Raw genomic sequence first — 9,989 nt, forward strand, 5'->3', positions numbered from 1 at the left:
CTATATTGTAGTATTTCTGCTAAATCATACTATTTCTACTATACTATATTTTTCTTTCTAAATATAGCATTTCTGCTATATAATTGTATTTCTGCTATGTTATAATATTTGTGCTAAACCAGAGTATTTGTGCTGAAACATGGTATTTCTGCCAAATTATAGTATTTCTGTCAAATTATAGTATTTGTGCTGAAACATAGTATTGATTTAAAATTACAATATTCATAGTTCAACACAGTGTCTCTGGTAAATCACAGTATTTCTGCTCTGTTGTACTATTTTTCTAAATCATAGTGTTTCTGTAATGCTTAAGTATTTTTGGCTAAATACATTCTTTCTGTTATCTTATATTATTTCTCCTAAATTCTTGTATTTTTGAGAAGTTATCATGTTTCTGGTAAGTTACAATATTTCTGCTAAGTTCTGGTATGCTATTGTATTTCTGCCAAGTATTATGTTTCCTCTAAGATATTGCAGTTCTGCTAAGTTATTCCATTTTAGCAAAGTTCCTTTGCTTCTGCAAAGTTTTTACAATTTCTGCAACTTTTCAGCCTTTTCAGCTAGTTTTTGCATACAGCTTCAGCTTTAAAGCATCCACACTGCATTTTCGCAGGAAATGCTAATTTTTCTAGTTATTATTATTCTTAGGACTTCCGTACACTTTTCGCCGTTTAACTACTTCCACAATTTTCAGCCGATTTTCACCGTTCAAATTTTAAACTATTCAGCTATTTTTGCTCTTTCCTGCTATATCTTTTGCTATTTTTAACTATTATACTTTTTAAAATATTCCACTTTTTTCCTTTAATTTGTCCCATTGAAATGAATGGGAAACTTCAGCAATTCTGCTAAAATTTGCTTGTTTTTGAAACTTAACTACTTCCTCATACTTTCACCTAGAACAACCATTCAAATTTTAAAATGTTCACAAATTATTGGGCTATTCAGGTATAATTCAGCTTTTTCAAATCTTTTACTGTTTTACTTTTATGCCTCTTAAAGTTTTGAGTTGCAAAATTGTGATTTTTCACAAAATACATGCGTTGTTATGGTTGCTATGCTCTTGGCTTCCAGTGTGCCACTGAAGGTTTTGCAATTTTCACTTCATGTCCGAACAACTGTTTGCTACTTGCTCAATTTTCACTCAACTTCCACAAATTATACATCAAAACGTAGGTATTTTTGCTGGCTTTCAGAAAATGTCACCATCATTGTTGTGGGATTTATAGAATTTTTGCAAATCTCCTCAGACTAACACAAGGTCAGAAAACTCTCCATATAAAGTGAATGGAGAGCTTGTTCAAAATCACCGCTGGATTTCTGTAATGAGAGGCATATTCGAATCGTCATATCTCCTTAACGAAGCAAAGTTAAGACATGAGGCTTGTCCCCGAATATCTTCAGACACCCCTGACGCTCACAATTCAAGAATTTCTTTCTCACCTATTACCGTTCTGAAATGAGTTGGACTTGTTTGAGGGTAGGAAATTCGTCCTTCGCTCAGATTTCTTCAGATTTCAAACTGTGGAAATGAACCACTTTTTTCTCTCGTCATAACTTTTTGTTGGATTTCCACAGAGACCTGAAAATTTCCATGATTGTTCACCAAAGCCTGCTGTCTCTTACGGTGAAAGAATGATATCGATACTCCAAATAGATTTCAAGTCACAAAGCGTTGTTTGAGGGCAAGTCAAGGCAGTTTTTGCTTCGCTCTACTCAGTTATGGTGCATTACAAGTCAAATATCTTTAATAATTCATATTTTAATGATAAATTGTAAACACTGGAAGATTCCCCCATCTCTTCTGAACAAAACGGTGTAAGAATGACCGCTCTAGCCCCTACTGTTTGGAAATTATGGTCATTTGTTTGAGGGGAGTCCTCACTATGAGAAATAGGCTGCAATAATCCTGTGCCTCTCTGTGCTGCGTGTGTAAAAAGAGGCACATGTTTTGGCGGGAAAAAGTACACAGGCTCTCTGATTGGTGGATTCAAATTCAGCAGCTCCCAGGCTGACCTAGAAACTTACTTCTCTCTCCCTGTGCATTTTTTTGCTGATTTTTTTCATTTAACAAGTATATTTGAGGGACCCTCAGCATGTTCAGCATTTTTTCAGCTGTCCATTTTGCTTTTCCAATTTTTCTGTTTAACTTATTACTATTGTGCTAAATCATACTGTTTCTGCTATTTTATAAGATTTGTGCTTAATATAGTATTTCTGCTTTTAATAGGATTTGTGTTTAATATAGTATTTCTGCTTTTTATAGGATTTGTGCTTAATATAGTATTTCTGCTTTTTATAGAATTTGTGCTTAATATTGTATTTCTGCTTTTTATAGGATTTGTGCTTAATACAGTATTTGTGCTAAATTATAGTATTTCTGCTTTTTATAGTATTTGTGCTAAAACATAGTATTTCTACTAAATGTAGTATTTATGCTTAATCATAGTATTTCTATATATTTCTGCCTGGTCCCCAGGCAGCCAATCCTCTGTGAGGACTTAGACATTCAAATTTTCAAATCAGGTCCTGCACGGTTTCCCAGCCAATCATATATGTGTCCTGAGGCATTCAAATTTGCATTTTGGGGACTTCATGGCTTCTAAGCCAGCCAATCATATCTGAGGGCTGAGGAATTCAAATCCACAAATCAGGGCCTGCACAGCTTCCCAGCCAGCCAATCATGTATGTGGGCTCCAGGTATTCAAATTTGCATATTGGGGAATTCGTGGCTTCTAAGTCAACAAGTCATCGGTGTCATATATCTCTAAAAATTCATATTTTAATGATAAATTGTAAACACTGGAAGATTCCCCCATCTCTTCTGAACAAAACGGTGTAAGAATGACCGTTCTAGCTCCTACGGTTAGGAAATTATGGTCATTTGTTTGAGGGGAGTCGTCATTATGAGAAATAGACTGCAATGATCCTGTGTCTCTCTGTGCTGCGTGTGTAAAATGGATGCACCTGTTTTGGAGGGAAAGAGTGCACAGGCTCTCTGATTGGTGGATTCAAATTCAGCAGCTCCCAGGCTGACCTACAAACTCACTTTTCTCTCCCTGTGTGTGTGTGTGTGTGTGTGTGTGTGTGTGTGTGTGTGTGTGTGTGTGTGTGTGTGTGTGTGTGTGTGTGTGTGACAGAGAGAGAGAGAGAGAGAGACCAACTTTAGGGCAGCATCTCATTGTTGGAAAAACATATAATATATTTAGACTGGTTGACTGGCATAGACCCTCTGTGTGTCTCTCTCTCTGTGCATTTGTGTATACATATTTGATTTTATGTGTAATTGTTGGCTGTTCCTTCTTGTTTTTTAATTTATTTTTATTTCGTTTTTTTCCACATGTGAACAACAATTAGTTTTGAGGGAACTTAACCATATTCTGTTTTTTTTTTCATCTTGTCATTTAACTTTTCCAATATTTCTACTTCAGTTATTGCTATTCTGCTCAATCATAGTATTTGTTCTAAATCATTGTTATTATGCTATATTGTAGTATTTCTGCTAAATCATTGTATTTCTACTATATTATATTTTTCTTTCTAAATATAGCATTTCTGCTATATAATTGTATTTCTGCCAAATTATAATATTTGTGCTAAAACATAGTCTTAATTTAAAATTACAATATTCATAGGTCATCACAGTGTCTCTGGTAAATCACAATATTTCTGCTATGTTGTACTATTTTTCTAAATCATAGTGTTTCTGTAATGTTTAAGTATTTTTGGCTAAATATATTCTTTCTGTTATCTTATACTATTTCTCCTAAATTCTTGTATTTTTGAGAAGTTATCATGTTTCTGGTAAGTTACAATATTTCTGCTAAGTTCTGCTATGCTATTGTATTTCTGCCAAGTATTATGTTTCCTCTAAGATATTGCAGTTCTGCTAAATTATTCCATTTTAGCAATGTTCCTTTGCTTCTGCAAAGTTTTTACAATTTCTGCAACTTTTCAGCTTTTTCAGCTACTTTTTGCATACAGCTTCAGCTTTAAGCATCCACACTGCATTTTCGCAGGAAATGCAAATTTTTCTAGTTATTGTGTGGATGCTTTAAGCATCCACACTATTGAGTTCCTGTTTCTCTTTATTCTTTATTATTATTATTATTATTCTAGTTGCTTCCGTACACTTTTCGCCGTTAAACTACTTCCACAATTTTCAGCCGATTTTCACCGTTCCAATTTTAAACTATTCAGCTATTTTTGCTCTTTCCTGCTATGATTTTTGCTATTTTTAACTATTATACTTTTTAAAATATTCCACTTTTTTCCTTTAATTTGTCCCATTGAAATGAATGGGAAACTTCAGCAATTCTGCTAAAATTTGCTTGTTTTTGAAACTTAACTACTTCCTCATATTTTCACCTAGAACAACCATTCAAACTTTAAAATGTTCACAAATTATTGGGCTATTCAGGTATGATTCAGCGTTTTCAAATCTTTTACTGTTTTACTTTTATGCCTCTTAAAGTTTTGAGTTGCAAAATTGTGATTTTTCACAAAATACATGTGTTGTTATGGTTGCTATGCTCTTGGCTTCCAGTGTGCCACTGAAGCTTTTGCAGTCTTCTCTTCATGTCCGAACAACTGTTTGCTACTTGCTCAATTTTCACTCAACTTCCACAAATTATACATCAAAACGTAGGTATTTTTTCTGGCTTTCAGAAAATGTCACTATCATTGTTGTGGTATTCATAGAACTTTCGCAAATCTCCTCAGACTAACACAAGTTCAGAAAACTCTCCATATAAAGTCAATGGAGAGTTTGTTCAAAATCATCGCTGGATTTCTGTAATGAGAGGCATATTCGAATCGTCATATCTCCTTAACGAAGCAAAGTTAAGACATGAGGCTTGTCCCGGCATATCTTCAGACACTCCTGACGCTCACAATTCAAGAATTTCTTTCTCAACTATTACCGTTCTGAAATGAGTTGGACTTGTTTGAGGGTAGGAAATTCGTCCTTCGCTCAGATTTCTTCAGATTTCAAAGTCTGGAAATGAACCACTTTTTTCTCTCGTCATAACTTTTTGTTGGATTTCCACAGAGACCTGAAAATTTCCATGATTGTTCACCAAAGCCTGCTGTCTCTTACGGTGAAAGAATGATATTGATACTCCAAATAGATTTCAAGTTACAAAGCATTGTTTGAGGGCAAGTCAAGGCAGTTTTTGCTTCGCTCTACTCAGTTATGGTGCATTACAAGTCAAATATCTTTAATAATTCATATTTTAATGATAAATTGTAAACACTGGAAGATTCCCCCATGTCTTCTGAACAAAACGGTGTAAGAATGACCGTTCTAGCCCCTACGGTTAGGAAATTATGGTCATTTGTTTGAGGGGAGTCGTCACTATGAGAAATAGACTGCAATAATCCTGTGCCTCTCTCTGCTGCGTGTGTAAAAAGATGCACCTTTTTTGGCGGGAAAACGTAAACAGCCACTCTGATTGGTGGATTTAAATTCGGCAGCTCTCTCCCTCTGTGTCTGTCTGTGTGTGTGTGTGTGTGTGTGTGTGTGTGTGTGTGTGTGTGTGTGTGTGTGTGTGTGTGTGTGTGTGTGTGTGTTTAGTGGGAGAGAGAGAACCCTACCCTTATTTGGCAGCATGTCATTGTAGGATTTAAATTGAATATAGTTAGACTGATTGACTGGATTAGAGCCTGTGTTTGTGTGTCCCTCTCTGCATTTCTGTTTCAATATGCCTCCATATTTGTAATTTTGTAAGTTATTGCTATTCTGCTAAATCATACTATTTCTGGTACTTTTCGGTACTTGTGCTAAATACAGTATTTCTGCTAAATTATAGTATTTCTGCTTTATTATACTATTTGTGCTAAAATATAGTATTTCTACTAAATGTAGTATTTCTGCTTTTTATACTATTTGTGCTAAATTATAATATTTCTGCTTTTTATACTATTTGTGCTAAATTATAATATTTCTGCTTTTTATACTATTTGTGCTAAAACATAGTATTTCTACTAAATGTAGTATTTATGCTTAATCATACTATTTCTGCTTTTTATAGGATTTGTGCCTAATATAGTATTTCTGCTTTTTATAGGATTTGTGCTTAATATAGTATTTCTGCTAAATTATAGTATTTCTGCTTTTTATAGTATTTGTGCTAAAACATAGTATTTCTACTAAATGTAGTATTTATGCTTAATAATAGTATTTCTATATATTTCTGCCAGGTCCCCAGGCAGCCAATCCTCTGTGAGGACTTAGACATTCAAATTTTCAAATCAGGGCCTGCACGGTTTCCCAGCCAATCATATATGTGTCCTGAGGCATTCAAATTTGCATATTGGGGCCTTCATGGCTTCTAAGCCAGCCAATCATATCTGAGGGCTGAGGAATTCAAATCCACAAATCAGGGCCTGCACGGCTTCCCAGGCAGCCAATCATATATGTGGCCTCGGGCATTCAAATTTGCATATTGGGGGAATTCGTGGCTTCTAAGTCAACAAGTCATCCATGTCGTATATCTCTAAAAATTCACATTTTAATGATAAATTGTTAACACTGGAAGATTCCCCCATCTCTTCTGAACAAAACGGTGTAAGAATGACCGCTCTAGCCCCTACGGTTTGGAAATTATGGTCATTTGTTTGAGGGGAGTCCTCACTATGAGAAATAGGCTGCAATAATCCTGTGCCTCTCTCTGCTGCGTGTGTAAAAAGATGCACCTGTTTTGGCGGGAAAAAGTACACAGGCTCTCTGATTGGTGGATTCAAATTCAGCAGCTCCCAGGCTGACCTAGAAACTTATTTCTCTCTCCCTGTGCATTTTTTTGCTGATTTTTTCATTTAACAAGTATATTTGAGGGACCCTCAGCATGTTCAGCATTTTTTCAGCTGTCCATTTTGCTTTTCCAATTTTTCTGTTTAACTTATTACTATTGTGCTAAATCATACTGTTTCTGCTATTTCATAAGATTTGTGCTTAATATAGTATTTCTGCTTTTAATAGGATTTGTGCTTAATATAGTATTTCTGCTTTTTATAGAATTTGTGCTTAATATAGTATTTCTGCTTTTTATAGGATTTGTGCTTAATATAGTATTTCTGCTAAATTATAGTATTTCTGCTTTTTATAGTATTTGTGCTAAAACATAGTATTTCTACTAAATGTAGTATTTATGCTTAATCATAGTATTTCTATATATTTCTGCCAGGTCCCCAGGCAGCCAATCCTCTGTGAGGACTTAGACATTCAAATTTTCAAATCAGGGCCTGCACGGTTTCCCAGCCAATCATATATGTGTCCTGAGGCATTCAAATTTGCATATTGGGGCCTTCATGGCTTCTAAGCCAGCCAATCATATCTGAGGGCTGAGGAATTCAAATCCACAAATCAGGGCCTGCACGGCTTCCCAGATAGCCAATCATATATGTGGCCTCAGGCATTCAAATTTGCATATTGGGGGAATTCGTGGCTTCTAAGTCAACAAGTCATCCATGTCGTATATCTCTAAAAATTCACATTTTAATGATAAATTGTTAACACTGGAAGATTCCCCCATCTCTTCTGAACAAAATGGTGTAAGAATGACCGCTCTAGCCCCTACGGTTAGGAAATTATGGTCATTTGTTTGAGGGGAGTCCTCACTATGAGAAATAGGCTGCAATAATCCTGTGCCTCTCTCTGCTGCGTGTGTAAAAAGATGCACCTGTTTTGGCGGGAAAAAGTACACAGGCTCTCTGATTGGTGGATTCAAATTCAGCAGCTCCCAGGCTGACCTAGAAACTTACTTCTCTCTCCCTGTGCATTTTTTTGCTGATTTTTTCATTTAACAAGTATATTTGAGGGATCCTCAGCATGTTCAGCATTTTTTCAGCTGTCCATTTTGCTTTTCCAATTTTTCTGTTTAACTTATTACTATTGTGCTAAATCATACTGTTTCTGCTATTTCATAAGATTTGTGCTTAATATAGTATTTCTGCTTTTAATAGGATTTGTGCTTAATATAGTATTTCTGCTTTTTATAGAATTTGTGCTTAATATAGTATTTCTGCTTTTTATATGATTTGTGCTTAATATGGTATTTCTGCTAAATTATAGTATTTCTGCTTTTTATAGTATTTGTGCTAAAACATAGTATTTCTACTAAATGTAGTATTTATGCTTAATCATACTATTTCTATATATTTCTGCCAGGTCCCCAGGCAGCCAATCCTCTGTGAGGACTGAGACATTCAAATTTTCAAATCAGGGCCTGCACGGTTTCCCAGCCAATCATATAAGTGTCCTGAGGCATTCAAATTTGCATATTGGGGCCTTCATGGCTTCTAAGCCAGCCAATCATATCTGAGGGCTGAGGAATTCAAATCCACAAATCAGGGCCTGCACAGCTTCCCAGCCAGCCAATCATATATGTGGCCTCAGGCATTCAAATTTGCATATTGGGGAATTCGTGGCTTCTAAGTCAACAAGTCATCCATGTCATATATCTCTAAAAATACATATTTTAATGATAAATTGTCAACACTTGAAGATTCCCCCATCTCTTCTGAACAAAACGGTGTAAGAATGACCGTTCTAGCCCCTACGGTTAGGAAACTATGGTCATTTGTTTGAGGGGAGTCGTCACTATGAGAAATAGACTGCAATAATCCAGTGTCTCTCTCTGTGCTGCGTGCACCTGTTTTGCTGGGAAAAAGTACACAGCCTCTCTGATTGGTGGATTCAAATTCAGCAGCTCACAGGCTGCTTGACTGAAAACTTGCTTCTCTCTCCCTGTGTGTGTGTGTGTGTGTGTGTGTGTGTGTGTGTGTGTGTGTGTGTGTGTGTGCGTGTGTGTGACAGAGAGAGAGAGAGAGAGAAAGCTTCTTTAATGGGATGATCTCATTCTAAGATTCAAATTCAATATATTTAGACTGGCCGACTGAATTGGATCTTGTGTGTGTGTCTCTCTGTGCATGTGTGTTTCCTTATGTGTACATATTTGTGATTGTGTGGCTATTATATTTTTTTTTGCTGATTTTTTTCATTTAACAAGTATATTTGACGGACCCTCAGCATGTTCAGCATTTTTTCAGCTGTCAATTTTGCTTTTCCATTTTGTCTGTTTAAGTTATTACTATTGTGCTTAATTTACTATTTCTGCTTTTTATAGGATTTCTGCTTAATATAGTATTTCTGCTAAATGTAGTATTTATGCTTAATCATACTATTTCTATACATTTCTTCTCTTCTGAACAAAACGGTGTAAGAATTAAGAATGACCGTTCAAGCCCTTACGGTTAGGAAATTATGGTCATTTGTTTGAGGGGAATCCTTACTGGATAAGGTTTATATATATATATATATATATATATATATATATATGTATATATATATATATATATATATATGTGGTAGCACAAGTTACCATCAAGTGCGGGATCTACCAAGGAGATGCTCTGTCCCCACTGCTGTTCTGCATAGGCCTGAACCCCCTCAGTGAGATCATTAACAAGACTGGCTACGGATACCGACTACGGAACGGAGCAGTTGTCAGCCACCTCCTGTACATGGATGACATCAAGCTGTATGCCAAGAGTGAACGAGACATCGATTCACTGATCCACACTACCAGGCTATACAGCAATGACATTGGAATGTCGTTCGGACTGGAGAAGTGTAGTCGGATGGTAACAAAGAGAGGGAAGGTAGTCAGAACTGAGGGGATTGAACTACCAGAAGGCAACATTGCAGACATAGAGGACAGTTACAAGTACCTGGGGATCCCGCAGGCAAATGGGAACCATGAAGAGGCCGCTAGAAAAGCTGCAACCACCAAGTACCTGCAGAGGGTCAGGCAAGTCCTGAGGAGTCAGCTGAATGGTAAGAACAAGATCCGGGCCATCAACACATACGCCCTGCCCGTGATCAGGTACCCTGCTGGGGTAATAAGCTGGCCAAAGGAGGAGATAGAAGCCACTGACATAAAGACAAGAAAGCTCCTGACCATGCATGGAGGGTTTCACCCCAAGTCCAG

Source organism: Astatotilapia calliptera, chromosome 22 (genome assembly GCF_964374335.1).
Source record: "Astatotilapia calliptera chromosome 22, fAstCal68.1, whole genome shotgun sequence".
NCBI lineage: Eukaryota > Metazoa > Chordata > Actinopteri > Cichliformes > Cichlidae > Astatotilapia > Astatotilapia calliptera.